A 15875-nucleotide genomic window follows, 5' to 3' on the forward strand; every position below is an offset into this window, starting at 1 on the left:
ATGTTAAGGGGGTGGTTAATAAGTTTATGAGCGAGGGTGAGTTAAAGTGAAGGAGTTGTGGGAGTTCTAGCCAGTTTAGTTCTTTAAGGGAGATACAATGATGGCTGCGGTAGGAGGTTCCAGTAGCAAATTTAGCAATTTTGTTGTAACAAGCATCCAGCTTGTGTAGGTCTGTCTGTCTAAGGTTGGTAAGTATCGGGGATGCATAGAGTAGGGTGGAGATTAGCTTGGAATTGGCTGTGGAGATTCTAGCTGCCTTTGTTAGGAATTGGCGGCTTCGATATAATGCACAATTTTCTTATGAACTTTTTTTATTGTGAGAGATATGTGGGTGTCAAATCTAAGTTTGTTGTCTATTTCCACACTAAGTAATTTTGTATGTTCTGATGGAGAGATGATGGTATTGTCTTTGGCAAGAATGTTGAAGTGGGGGGTGTTTTGTGTGGCTTTGGAAGGTTGGAACAGGAGAAGTTTTGTCTTACTTCAGTTGAGTAGGAGCTGAGCATTGGATAGCCAGCATTTTACAGAAGAGAATGATTCCTGTGTGATTTGTTGTAGTTTTGGTAGAGTGGGGGCAGAGCAGATGAGAGTAGAGTCTTCTGTGTAATGTATAAGAGATGCTTGTGTGGTGGCAGTTTGTAGGTTGTTGGTGAAAAGTGAGAATAGCAGAGGGCCAAGGATAGACCCTTGGGGAACTCCGGGAGAAACTGGGAGGCGAGGTGATGTGTTTTTGTTCAAGATTACTGATTGCTGGCGTCCTTGCAGATAGCTGTGGAACCAGTTGCTTGGCTGGTTGTGAGAAGGAGAGGTTGGGGGAGTAGAGAGTAAGTAGCTCATGAGATACCATGTCAAAGGCCTTTGAGAGATCTAGAAATATGGCAGTAGAGAAGAGGCCATTGTTTTTGTGATGAAGTATAGTGTTGGTGAAGGAGAGCAGAGCGGAGGTAGTGCTGTGATATAGCCTGAAACCATTTTGGGTTTTGGAGAGGAGATTATTAGCTAGGAGGTAGTTGGAGACCTGGGTGTTGATAAACTTTTCAAGTATCTTGGAGAGAGGGGAGAGGATAGCAATGGGGCGGTAATTGGAGAGGTCAGTGGAGGGGGGGGTGCCTTTGTGGAAGGGAATGATGTGGGATATTTTTCCATATTGAGGGAACATAGCCTTCTGTTATGGAACGGTTGATTAGAATTGAAATTGAGTAGGCTAGTGTATCAGATGCAATTTTCAAGTATTCAGAGGGGAAGTTGTCAGCTGCGAGTTTGGTGGGTTTAAGTTTTGACAAAACTCTTTTTTTTGTTGGAGGTAGGTACTGAGTTGAAGAAAAGAGGAGTGGGGGGTTTAGGGTTAGGAGTTGGGGGGGACTGTTGTAGGGAAGTGTTGTTTGTTTAGAGATGTTATAGTTTCAGTGACGTGTTTGTTGAAGGATTCGGCAATACTGCTGGAAGAGGTGGGAATGGACGGTTGGGGGATATCAACCTTCCCTGGATGGAGGATATTGTTAATAGTGAACCAGAATTGCTTAGGGTTGTGGTTGGTAGAGTTTTTAGGGTGGATGTATAGTAGAGGGATTTGTCTAATTATATATGCTTTTTGGCTTTATTGCTCAGTTCAAGGAATGATTGCCTATCTGAGTTATTTTTTGTTAGTCGCCAGTGTTCTCTAAATATCTAAATATTTTATGTTATGGCTCTGTATGTATGGGTACCTCTAAACCAATTTTCCATGAATCGGTAATTTAAAGCTACATCCTTCTTACTTTCAAATGTTTTCAGATGCAAAAACAAAATAAATTGTATCAAAATGTTGCAGAAGACTAAAATGTCCGTTTCTGGATTCATCAAGTACAAACTAATATCTACAAATAAATTTAACTCTGTTAATTACCTCACCAGATGTACTTTTGAATTTGTGAATCCCTTATTTTCTTTGCTAAAAGCTCGAAATGTAAAAGATAAGTGGGGAAAAAGGACAACTTTGCCTGGTTTTGCTGTTCAAATGCAGCTTGTAAGAGAAGAGCCTCCATACTTTCATTCATGCCCCAACCCTATAAAGTCTCAGTTGACTCTATCAAATGCTTTCTCTGCAGTAAGCCCTACCACCAGTAGCAATATTTCTTACATTTTATTTCCATTTAGATTATTGTTGTCCTGTACTGTGAAATGATGGCCCTCCCTCCACAGAACTGCATTGATTTATGCCATCACATTTAAGAACATATTTGTCATTTTTTAGCTAGTATGGACATAAAAGTTAAGACCACGAAACTGAGCCAGCAACTTTATCTATATGAAGTGGTGGTCTTTGTTAGGTAATGCAGCTATCACCACTTTCTTCCAAGATACTATTATCCCCCTCCCTTTAAAATATTGTTAAACAAAACATTCCAGATCTTTATCACGTTCTTCCTCCTAACTTCCAAAATTCCACAGAAATGCAATCTGTTCTTGGAGACTTCCATGTTGATTGATTATACATTTTCTGTTTTGTCTTGTCTCTTTCTGTGTTGGCTATTACTTTTTGAGCTTCATCTTCTAAACTTAGTATAACGAATTCTTCCGTAAATATTTCCATTTTTGTCTCTTCCTGGTTTCCTCATTTCTCTGCTTTATTACAGATATTCATAAAATTTCTGAAATATCTCCAGTACTGCTATAGGATCTCTAGTTATAGTTCTTGTCATGGACTCCCTAAGTTTGGCTACAGCTTTTTCCATTCTGTTGCCCAAGTCATTGTGCTAAAAAGGTTTTTGCTCACTAGAGTTATCAAAATGTATTTTCAGAGCAGCAGCCTCTCTAAAGACATGCATATTATCCAAATGCACCCTCATTTTCTTTTTAGTAGTCTGTGGATGTTCTTCGTGTTTCACTGTTGCAGTCATTACATTTGGGTAATCCTGCTGGCAGGTTGCCCTCAGTTGGCCTGAATTCCAAAGTCCTGGGTCCTGCATCGGCTGCTGTCACCCCTTCCCTGACGTCAGGTCATCAGGAGTATAAAAGATGCAGCCGACGCCATTTTCTTTAGTCTTTGCCCGAAGCAGATGCAGTTCGCAAGTGCCGGTCGGCCGACTCCTGAGATTTTCGTGTTCGAGTTTCAGATCCGAAGTCTTCAATAAAGCTAAGTACCCCGTGGGGGAAACTTTTTTTTCTTGCTTCAGACTGATGTCAGGAAAAGTTAATAATTGTATTTCTTGTGGAAAGCAAATACCTCATAAGGACTTTCATTCGTACTGTATTCCTTGCCTAGGCCCTGATCACAACGTTGCTGGTTGTCGGTTTTGTGCTAGATTTAACCAACGCACTATTAAGTGTCGGTATGATTTTGCTTTAAACTATTTTGGAAACCGGTTTAATTATCCAGAAATGTTGTCGGATAGCCATCAGACTACCGGAGTTCACAAAAAATGCAAAGAAAAGGAGAGAGATAGACGACCGAGGCCCAAAACTGATGACTAAGCTTCTCTTAAGCCAGTCGCCGGTTCTCAGTGAGGCGCTTTCGCAGCCCCTGACGCCCGCTACTTTAGAGTCGCAGGCCGCTACCGACTCCCACGTGGAGTCGGCCATGCTGCTGGAAACTCAATGTATTGGAGCCTCGGATACTATTCCTTCAGATGGGTCCGGAGCCGCTGAGCAGGCACCGGCTTCTGAGGGTGTATTCAGACTTAAACATCTTTACATTAAACCAGCCTCAGCTTCAAAGGCAAAGACTAAAGCACCTTCTAAAGCAAAGAAACAAGCTCAAGAGCCACATGGACAGGCCTCTATGCCCAAAAAACAGATGCTCAAAAATGGCCAAAGACTTAATTACCTTGATCAGGGTTTCCCATCCCCCTCCTGATAAGAGGCCTAGGCAAGAGACTGACTACGAATCTTCAGATCAGGTTTCTATTTCTTCTGAATCCTCTTCTGATCAGGGGGTATTCTCTTCCCCCCTATGAGGATTCTGATGATGAAGAATCTATACCTTCAGCTTCTCCTTCAGAGGACTATTCTTTTGAGGAAACCTTGCATACCATGAGGGAGCATTTCCACTGGGAGAGCCAAGATTTTTCAGAATCTAAAAAGAGGCTCAGGGATTTCCTTTTACTACCCCAACACAAGCCACTAGCCATTCCACCTGTTAGATATTGTGGATGATGTGTTTTCGGAGTCTAGTCTTACTCCTGACTCCTTACCTACAGCTCCTGTTAAGCCTGACAGATATTACAGGGTTCCTGACTATCATAAATTCCTTTTTAAAAACCCTGCTGCAGACCCTTAAACTATTTCACAGTGTCCCAAAGGAGTTAAGGCTTCTGCTGCAAAAAAACCCTACCCCCTCTGACAGAGATTCAAGGGCACTGGTAGATGGGGAAAAAAGGTTTACACATCTGCTACCTTGGCTCTAAGGGCCTTAAACTGTCAGTTTCATATGCTCAAATATCAGCAACATGTCATGGCATTGCTTAAACAGAAAATGTTATTAAACTCTGAATGTGCAGAAAACAAGGAAATGCAGGATTTATTGCATGCAGCTGAACAAGTTGGAAAGCATACTTTGCAATGTGGTTTTGATTCTTTGGAGGCCTCCTGCAGGGCCACAGTTACGGGTTCTGTAATTAGGAGGCATGCTTGGTTAAAGGAACAAAATCTGCCTGATCCTGTCAAAGTTAAATTATTAGATGCACCTTTACAGCATGATACTTTGTTTGGTGTTAAGGCAGAGGAGGTGTTAAAGAAAATGGAGGACAAAGCTAAATCTATGCAAACTGTCAAAGATTTTTTACAAGCACAACCACCTAGGTTTAGTAGACACTGGCCTACAAAGAATTGGTCCTTTCCTTTGTCAGACAGACCTCAAAGGGGCAGATCCAGACGCCCTAGAGGCAGATCCCAGGCGCAAGGTTCCTCCAGGTCAAAGCAATGGGGTGCTTCTACCTCCAAAGTTGGAGAAGACAAATCACAACCTTACAGGAAATGGTCCCAATGACTTCCCCCTGCCGGCACCAAGCACTTATCTCCTGGCAGCACCCTTGCGGGGGGGGAATTAGCATTTTTTTTCTCAAAATTGGCACATTATAACCCAGGACAAGTGGGTTCTAAATATCCTGTCACAAGGGTACATGTTCCATTTCCATATCATACCAAAGGCAAATGGCTGGCCAGATCTGCCAAAAAATCAATGGGCAGTGGCACAAAAACAAGTCTCACCCCTCATGGACATGGGGGCCATTCAGCAAGTACCAGAGCAAGAGCAGGGACAAGGATTTTACTCAAGACTGTTCTTGGTATCCAGAAAGCCAATACTGGACCTATCTATTCTGAACACATTCCTGGATATACCAAAATTCAAGATGATGACTTTGCAGCAGCTTCTGCCCATGCTGAGCAAGAATGGCTTGTCTACTGCGCCCAGGGTCTTTACAAAGTGCCTGGCACCAGTAATTGCATTCAGCAGACAAAGGAATACATATATATCCTTACTTGGACGACTGTCTAATTCAAGCAGAGAACAAGGACATTCTTCTACAGCATCTGGCGTTTGTGAAAAGACTTCTAACATGCCTAAGGTCCACAGTCAACGAAAATAAATGAAAACTAGTACCCTCTCAAGAGATAACATTCCTTGGTGCAAGCTTAAATACAACTGCCTAGATGGCTTATCTCAAGCCAGACAAACAAAGGCAGCTGACTATTTCAAAATGTTGGCAACAAAGGCCCAGTTATCTGGAAGAAAAATTCTGCAGGCTTTGGGCTTCATGGCATCCTGCATCCTACTAATTCCATATGCAAGACTGCATATGAGGAAACGTCAATGGTACCTAAAAAGTGTTTAGACTCAACATTGCCACAGCCCAGAAACAGTGATTACTCTCATTCCCTGCCTACAACAGGAGTTTCGATAGTGGGAAAAGGCTTGTCACCAAAACAAGGGACAGCCATTCACATTACCCCCAGCCAGGCAGACACTAACAATGGATGTATCAGATTATGCCTGGGGGGCCCACATGGCAGGAAGATGCATTCAGGGCACATGGTCCTCAACCCAAATGCATCTACATATCAATCAAAAAGAGATGCTAGCTGTTCAGAATGCCCTGACAGCCTTCAGGGACCTACTTCATCCGGGACAACTACTGATAAAGACGGACAACACCACGGTCATGTGGTATATAAATAAGCAGGGGGGCACACATTCTTACTCCCTTTGCAGACTAGCCATGAATTTGTGGGACAGAGCATTAGCTTACCAAGTACATCTGTAGGCGCAATTCATGCCAGGAAGGAAAAATACTCTGGCAGACGAGCTAAGCAGAAACCTTATGGATCCCCACGAGTGGCAACTGGATCCACAAGTCTTCAGCATAATAACAAGGAAATGGGGATGCCTGGACATAGATCTATTTGCCTCCCCTCACAACTACCAACTAAAAAGATTCTGCACAAGGACTTATCACAGACAAGCATGGAAAGTGGACGCCCTATCAGTATATGCCTTTCCCCCACTACCTCTCCTTTCCAAGGTACTCCTGAAGGTCAGACAGAAGAAGTCAAAAATTATACTGATTGCCCCAGACTGGCCCCGCCAGTACTGGTTTCCAATCCTAAAGACCTTGTCTCAATGCCCCAGCTTGGACCTTACCTCAAATACCTCATCTACTGTCCCAGCAAAACAATCTGATCCTGCACAGCCAACTCAGGACTTTAAACCTGGCAGCATGGTAGATAATGTAGTCATACACCTCTCAGTAAAGCTGTGATGGATGTCATTTTGGAGGCCAGAAGGCCTAGTACTAGAAAATCTTATGCTGGAAAATGGATGAGATTCTGTGCTTGGAACCAGGCACAAGGAACTGATACAGCTGTGCCAAATATTCTTCAGATTTTGCAATACTTAACTGAGATGTTGGACAAAGGCCTATCTTTTTCATCTATTAAAATTCATGCCTCTGCCATTTCAGCTCATTACAATACAGAGCCACCAATCTTTTCTCATCCCTTATTAAAACAGTACCTCAGAGGAGCCAAAAATTTAAGGCCTCCAAGGAGATCACCAATGCCTGCATGGGACCTCAACTATGTCTTGGAAAAACTCACCCTGCCTCCTTTTGAGCCAGCTGCTACTGCTGATATAAAGTTTTTATCTTGGAAAACAGCTCTGCTCCTAGCAATAACTTCTGCAAGATGAGTTTCAGAGCTACCGGCACTCGTGGAACCTTTTTATAATTTTTTATCCAGACAGGGTCTCTCTGAGGACAAACCCAGCATTTTTATGCCTAAGGTGGTGTCCAGTGTGGATCTTAACCAAACTATTCATCTGCCAACTTTTTATCCAAATCCACGGAACAAGGGGGAGAGAATTCTGCATTCTTTGGACTTAATTCTACTTGGACAGAACCAAAGTTTTCAGAAAGACAGAGCAATTACTAGTGGCATATGCTGCAGGATCACAAGAAGGAAAGGCTATCTCAAAGCAGACTATTTCAAAGTGGATAGGCCACTGCATTCGTTTCTGTTGCTTACACCATGGCAAACCAGTGCCTAAGGGCATTAGGCCACATTCAACCAGAGCTGCAGCCACTTCAGCAGCCTTTCTTAGGGGAGTACCAACCAAGGACATTTTAGAGGCTGCTACTTGGAGTTCAGTGCACACCTTTGCAAAGCACTATCATCTGCCACTCTACTCTAAATCCAGGTCAGGCTTTGCCACTGCAGTTCTGCAGGGCCTCATAGCCGCTCCTAATGCTGTTTAGCTCCAGCCTCCCATCCATAGCTTTGGGACTCTACCAAATGTAATGACTGCAACAGTGAAACACGAAGAACATAGTACAGTTGTGTACACTTACCATAAATGTAGATGTTCGAGTGTATTCACTGTTGCAGTCCAGGTTACCCACCCACCTTCCCCCTTTTCTTCTGATGGAACCTATCTTTCCTTCTCTGATTTATGCAACCTATGTGGTGTATTTGCTTGTAGATGAAGGTAAAGTTTATATTGGTGCATGTATTTATATATATATATGTATTTATATATGTATATATATATATATATATATATATATATATATATATAATTTTGGCTATCCTTTTAGGGGGCACCTGACATCTGGGGCAAGAAAAACTAAAGAAAATGGCTTTGGCCGCATTTTTTATACCCCTGACAACCAGACGTCAGGGAAGGGGCAACAGCAGCCGATGCAGGACCCAGGACATTGGAATTCAGGCCGACTGAGGGCAACCTGCCAGCAGAATTACCCAAATGTTATGACTGCAACACTGAATACACTTGAACATCTACATTTATGGTAAGTGTACACAACTGTACTTTGCTTTCCTTCTGCAATAATTTTACCTTTGCCAGCCCTTGCAAATGCCATTACTTTTCAATATTTCTTTCTCCGTTATTTATACCATGTTTTAATCTCCATTTTTATTTTATCCTACTTAATAACTCTTCCTTCTGCAGTATCATCCCTTTTTAACAAATAAGTTGAGTGCCCTTATCTCATTTTTACATCATTACCCTGCAGCTTTATCTTATTTATTTTGTGCTTGATCTGATTATAGTTATTGGATGGTCTCAACATACAATTACATACGTGCTCTTGTGAAATATAATTTGTCTACTTTGGCCCAGTTTTATCTTGGGTAGTATGCAATCTCTGTCTGATTTCAGCTACTGAATTTGCATAATTCACACAATCTGTTCTTGTACACCTCAGTAGAAGTCTATACCCCCTTTTGTTACATTTTTCCTTCTAGGTCCCCTTAATACACACCCTCACTTTTGCAAATCACATAACACTCCCCACCCAAAAATAACTGTTTTTGCTGAAAACTGCATATTTCCTCCCAAAATACTCCGAAGCTCCATAATAGCAGTTTTAGGTGGAGTGTAAATACATACTGTCCTAATCTTATTCCTCCCCTATCAATAACCCCTTACCGCCAGTATGACTTTTTTTTTCTTCTTCTGAACCTTCTGTAACATCTCTTGATCCGTTTTTTACTCGTCTTTTCCTTTGTCCTTGATTCAGTATTGAACATCTACCCTGAAGTCCTTTTGTCAAATTCATGTACTCGTATCTATCCAAATGTGCCTTTCAGTTATAATCAATACATTAAAAGTCTTAAGGTTGCTGGGTAGGCAACTGCTTGTATATCACTTCCCTTCCCACATTTTCAAACTTCATTATTTTTCACTGCATTGTTTCCTAATATCATTTTAATAATTGTATCATGCCATATAGTTTTCACTTGGAACATATTGTTTAGACCTGTAATTAATTTCTGACACATGCAAGTTCCTGGACTCCAATTAAAAAAAGATCCTTGTGGAAGAAAATAGATATTAATTTTACAAATTCAATAAAGAACCCAGAACACCGTGTAGACCTGTCACAATTACTTGCTTGTGCCTGCAGACTCCTCGTCTCCAACTAAAGTTAAGTGCTAATGGTAAAAGATGCAACCAGTAATTTTGCAAATGCAAGAAATAACTACCATTTTTCATAATTTTCCCTTGTTTTTCATGCCTATTTGCTTAAAAAACTTGACATCTACCTTTGTATTAACAGAAAATTAACTTTTAATTCCGCTTACAATATGATCACTACACTTTATAATCCCCCAGCAACCCAAGATCAAAATGTTATATTAACCATAATTTGCTTCTTTCCTTTCTTGGATACTTTTACAATTAAATTAAGAAAAAAAAAAAACTGCCTTATTTTAAAATTTCTAGCATTTACAACAGTTGCCAAAATACTCCATAACCTAACATGTAAAATACGTCTTGACTGCATGCTACACAGTGTAACATGGAATTTACATCACAACATTTTGTGCAAAAATTAATAAAGAAAAACTTGATTTATTTGGTCACTTCTTCATTGTCCTTATCAACATAAATTGCATAGGGAGGGGTTTGTGCTTTATAGTTCTCCCACTAGTTTAACACAGCCAGCAGATTTCTAGTCTTTTTCAGACACTTCTTGCAGAAACACAGTTCAAATCTACATGTAAGGTGGTCCACGCAGCCTATTTGGACCTTGCCAAGGCCTTCAGCACCACCCCCCACTCTGGAATCATAGATAAACTTACTAAGCTGGGCATTAATTGCTACGTCACTCGATTGGTTGCCAACTGGCTTACTGACAGAACCCACACTGTAAAAGAAGACAACTCCAAATCCAGCTCCAGACAAGTGACAAGTGGAGTACCTTGGGGTTCAGTCCTGGGACCACTTCTCTGAAGTACAGGCCAACACTAAGGGACTCTGGCTAACAAAGTTTGCAGATAACTGTGCAAACTGGGAGCCATTATTGAATCCCCAAATGATGTGGATATTCTATAAAAGGGCCTTACAGAAACAGATGCTTGGTGCCAGAGCCATGGGCTCAAGCTCAATGCCAAGAAATGCATAGTTATCCCCTTTGGGAAAAAAAATGTACCCATGAATTACCACATAGGTGGCAGTGCACTAAACACGGAAAGTGTGATAAGACACTTAGGGACACAGGTGGACAGTGGTCTCACCTTCAATAACCATATCACCACAACAGTTAGGAAATCCTTCTGTGTGGCACACCTTATCACTAAGGGCTTTTCATCAAGAAAAAAGGAGGTCATTGTCCCACTGTACTCATCCCTCATTAGACCCATTATAGAGTACAACGCCCCGTTTGGTATGTACCTCTCAAGACATCTGCAACAACTGGAAAGGCCACAGAAATACCTCACTAAAAGAATCACAGGCCTAAAGCAGATGCCCTATGCTGACAGTCTAAAAAAAAAAAAAAAACTCCATCTATACTCTGTCGCATATCATCTACTCGGAGGTGATCTATGCTTAACATTCAAGGCCATGTCAAACCCAGAGCTGTTGGACATGTAACACTTAAAGAAATCCCAATCCCTCAGAGTCACACGCTCCAGGGATCTAAACCTTGTCATCATAATGAACAAAACATGCTGGAGGGATAGGTTCCTGACCCAGAGACTCTCCAGACTCTGGAATAGACTGCATATACATGTCAAGCAAGAGCGCCTCTCTGGTCCTCTTCAAAAGGAACCTTGATGATTAGATGGGAGGAAATTCACCCTGGGGATCACGTCAGTCGCCCTGCTAGACAGGGGTCCAGGGAAATAAATACTGTGGGAAGAAATAGCCAGGGAATTGTTATGGCTAGGCTTGTATAGGCCCTAGGGCTGATAGCCTAGTACCAACCTATGTAATGGGGTTGGGTTCTTTACATTTCTTCCATTTGTTCACTAAGTTCACATTGTTGCTTTTATTCTTTATCATTATCATCTTCAGTACCCCAGCACTAGTCCCTTGTTGATGTTAAGGTCAACCTGATTCTTCTAGTCAGATCCTGGGCTTTTTTTTTCCCGTCACAAGCATTTCACTTTTGAACAATGGTAGATGTTTCAATGGTTAAGTCTCTCTGTGTGCTTTCCTGTTGTTAGTGAAAGCAGAGTCCCTTTCTGATTACTGGCTCATTTGTTATTTGGTAAACTTTATTTCCACCTAAGCCTCTTCTACATCAAAGATGGCTTTGACCCTTCAAGAAACAAATATTCTGAAGATGATGCCTCTATATAGAAACTTGAGCCTCACACCTTCCCCTTGATTGCGGGAATAAACTTGCTTTTTTTCCTGCCTGGTGTTCAGTGAACGTCATTTTCCACAAGCACGGTGGTGTCTCCAATTTTTAATAGTTTTCTCTGTTGCTACAGTTTTGTCAGGATCGTCTGTTTCTGTAACTATCTGTACTGATGTAAGTTTCTGTACTTTCTCATGGCCAGATTTGGAGCACAGTCACAGTGTGTCCTCTCAATGAACAAATCTGCGGTGTAGCACTAGTCTAGTTGCTTATTTGTTTGTTCATAAAATTAATGCAGTCATTTCTATCCAGGTTCTCTGATGCAAGGGAAAAATCTCAGCTGTATTTTTTTTGGTGTATTGTGTCTTCTAAATGTTAGTTTTTGAAATGGCTCTGATTGAGAAGCCTTGCATTCAGACAATCTTTCCTGCATTTTAGCCTTTGATTTCTGCAGGTTTGTCAGCTTATTTTAATACATCATTAAAGCTTCTTCTGTTTTTTTTTTTTTTTTTTTCAAGCTTTTGTCTATATATTTCTCCAGTGTCTCACTTATTTAAAAAATGTTGAGTACATTTGATTTATTTTTCATTTTATTACTGGAGGCCATCTCTACCATTAAGCTGAAACTTGAATTGCTTTTTTCTGAACAGCTGCAGAGTTCTTCAAAGCCAGAACTCTTACTTATCTTTTCTAGATGATTTTAGTTTACATTTTCCTAATTTTCTTTTTGCTGACACCCAGGCTGTGTAATTACTAGCTAGCAACTGAATTTTACCCAAGTTGATAACTTTTATTGGCTTTTTGACAATTTGTCAGTTTTCACACTAAGAGCTCTAATCAAGTTATTACCATACAGCCATGTTAGAAATCAGTACTTGACCCATAGTTTCATGTAAGGTCAAGATTAATGTCCATCTCGCTTGTTCTTTTGGCCTCATCCCCTGCTACTGTATTGAGTTTTGGAGGCCTTTCTCAGGGCTGACCCAGATTCTGTACATTAAGAATTAAGAATATTAGTCCCTGTACCATTGCATTATAACTTAGAGCTGAACATTTCAGCTTGAATCAACTGAGGTAACTATTTAGTCAGACTAGTTGACATCAGCACGTCAGAACTGAGATTTTCAACTCCATTGACAGTAGCCCTCTGTTTAAAGTAGACCTTGTTTTTACTTCATTGAGTGAGAGACACTTATAGATTTATAGACCCCCAAAACTTCAAGTTGTAAACAGAGGTATTAATTTGAGTCTACGCTGTTTCAGGGAGTGGACAGATGCTCGTTAGCCTGGTAACTTTCATGCTGGCATTGGCATTTGTGGGTACTGAATCCTTCAATATGGTTATTTGTCCTTTGAAATTCTGCCTCTTTGTACCCCATTTGTTTTTATCTGTTTTTTATTTTTTTTATTTACCAGGACGAGGCCCCAGAAAGGTCACTTTTAAAGGCAGCATAGGCTGAAAAGCTCCACACATACAACCATACAGAACAAATATAGGTACAGTGTGAAGACACAAAAATGTTACATACAGTAGTAACAAAAACCCATCAAGAGTTAGGACATTCAAGAGAATGAGAATCAGTTTAGGCAAGTCACTATTTCAGAAATATGGATTTGCTTGTTAACATTTGTTATGGGGATTGTTTTCCCTTCTTTTAGTCAGAAACTCAGAGAAGAGTTATTGGCATTGCTTTTTTCTGTAGTGTAAGAAGGACTTTATCTGTGTATACCTCCTACATTCTCAGATTTTTCACTTCTGTGTATTATTAAAACCATTTTTAGAGAGAGACCACTTTGGCAGTTCAGTTATGCAAAACGTGTGTACATATATGGTACATTTAATTCTTTCCTGTAGTACTGGAGTTGTCTGTTTGGTTGTAATAAAGAGAATGATGATTGTGATACAATAGCTCGGGTACAGAGTGCTGAAATAGTAGCAACTGTACGTTTAAATATATTGGTATATGAAGCATCGAGTGATACAAAAAGGAGGATTAGGACAAGAGAGTAAGTTGTATAGGGAATATCACTGGTAATGTACTGGTGTTACCTTGTGCTGTATGTGTGACTGGTTAATATAATATATTGCTTAGTTGTAGGTCAGTGGGTTCAATCCAAGGACAAATGTTGATGTCCATTTAAGTCTGATTTTTATTTTTTGTGAGAATGATGTACTGTTTGTTTCGGTTCTAATATCTAATGGAATATAATTCCATAGTTTTGAGAAACTGAGTACGGAAACTCACTGCAATGGTTTTGTGATTTAGTAATGTGTTAACAGTAGGTGTTTTTAATGAGGTTGTAATGGCCTTTGGGGGAAATAATATTGAACAAGGCCTTATATTGCAAGGTATTTGTTGGGCCTGTGTATTTTGCCATGAAGAATATTGAATTGTATTTGGATTTGTTTATTTTGCAGGTCAGAGCAAATTAGTAATGCTTGACAATGATGTGTTCTTTTAGCCAAATGTACAGATAATATTCATATCTTTTTGTAGGCATTTAAACTTGTGGACTTGACATTTTTGTAGATTGGTTAGTACTGATGTGGCATATATACAAAGGTAGGAAGTAAGAATGCAGTAGCTGTAATGAGTTGAGCATGTAGTGAATGTAGTTCATTAATCTTTAGATGTTGGTCTATAATGATACCAAGTAGTTTTTTTGTGTGATCCACATGTTCTGTGGTAGCGTAAGTTACATTTGGGAGCTTGGTATTGTGGTGTATTTGGACTAAAAAAGATTTTTTTTTTTTTTTTTTTTTTTACATTTAACGGTAATTGAAAGTCACCTATGTATATATTCAGTGCTATGTAAAGCCTGTTATGTGATGGTTTGATGTGTAAGGATTTTTGCTGAACAGATAACGATAGCCATCTGCATGTTCTGCCAGGGAAAAGTTGCAATTGTGCACCTGTCATTTGTGAATATTTTTACTTACTTTTGATTGCACAGAGTTCTTTCATATAAAGCAAATATATACACAAAACCAGTCTCTGGTGTTTTGACTAATATCTAGATTAGCTAGTTTGTGTAGAAGTAGTTGATCTGAGACAGTACCAGGTACTTTGGACAAGTCCAGAAGTTTCTTTGTTGATTTAGTTTATCTTAGAAGGTGGGTAAGGTTTATCTTAGAAGGTGGTAAGGTGTTTTCAGTATGATATCCTGAATGAAAGCCATGTTGAGTGGGATACAATCCATTATTTTATATGGGTAAGGAGTTGTTTTTGTGTACGTCTTTATAATATCTTTATGGGTGATAATGTGGTTTCTGTTGAGGTGTAATGCAGACTTGTTTTCAGATTGTAAATGCATATTTATAGGTCTTGTTAGTGTTCTAAATTGGGCATTCTATTTCTGAAGCTACTTTGAGTTAGGCTGGTAAGTTTTATTTTATGTAATTGTTTTGATGTGTTGGACAAATATAGTATATAACATGAAAGAGTCATTAAGGGGGTGGCATTGGTTAGTTATGGATATGATAAATTCCATGAAGTGGGGATTCATTCTGTATGCTATGTTGTAATCTGCATTATCTGGGAGTAGATTTGGCTGACATTGTTTAGTTTTATTTATAGGTGTAAAAATTACATTGAATTTTTATTGACAAGTTGTAGTTTAAATGCTGTTCTTTTGTCCTTGTACAATGTGTTATTTTGTCTTTGTATATTTTGTTTTATTGCAGTTTTACATGTGTATAGGAACTATTTGTATTTTTTTTTTTCAGTTTTCAAAAACTGTGTCTCTGCAGATCTGTGTTTGGTTTCATGTGATATCCATGATGCCATTTTCCATACTTCTTTTGTCTTATTGGTGCCGAGGAGCTTAATATATCAATGAAGGGTTTATTGAAACAGGCAATCTCATCATCTAAGGCCATCTGTTTGAGTGGTGTCCAGTTATATTGGCGTAGTACAGAGGTGAATAGAGTGTCCCTGAATGTGTTTTACAGTGCTTACATAGGTGCAGTAGCGGCTTTCTGTATTTTTGAGTGTTTCTAGATTATGAAAGGTAGATTGCGATCAATTGTGCATTCTGGAAGTGTGCCTAGTTTGCTGATATTATTAGTGTTAAATGCAGGGGTCCAGTCTAGTATGTCTTGTTTTCTGCTTGATTTATCTTTTCTAGTTGACTATTGGATTAGCTGGGAGCATCTACATAAGTTTATTTTAACTGCTGACTTCTGAGTGTTTAATTATATATTAGAACTTTCTTTCCAGTCTATGTTGACATCTTCAGTGTAATCATGTCCTTCTTATGTTAGGTTTTAACCAAGAGAGAATTGAGTAT

The sequence above is a fragment of the Protopterus annectens genome, chromosome 1.part0 (genome assembly GCF_019279795.1).
Source record: "Protopterus annectens isolate FY-2018-M chromosome 1.part0, PAN1.0, whole genome shotgun sequence".
Taxonomy (NCBI): Eukaryota; Metazoa; Chordata; order Ceratodontiformes; family Protopteridae; genus Protopterus; species Protopterus annectens.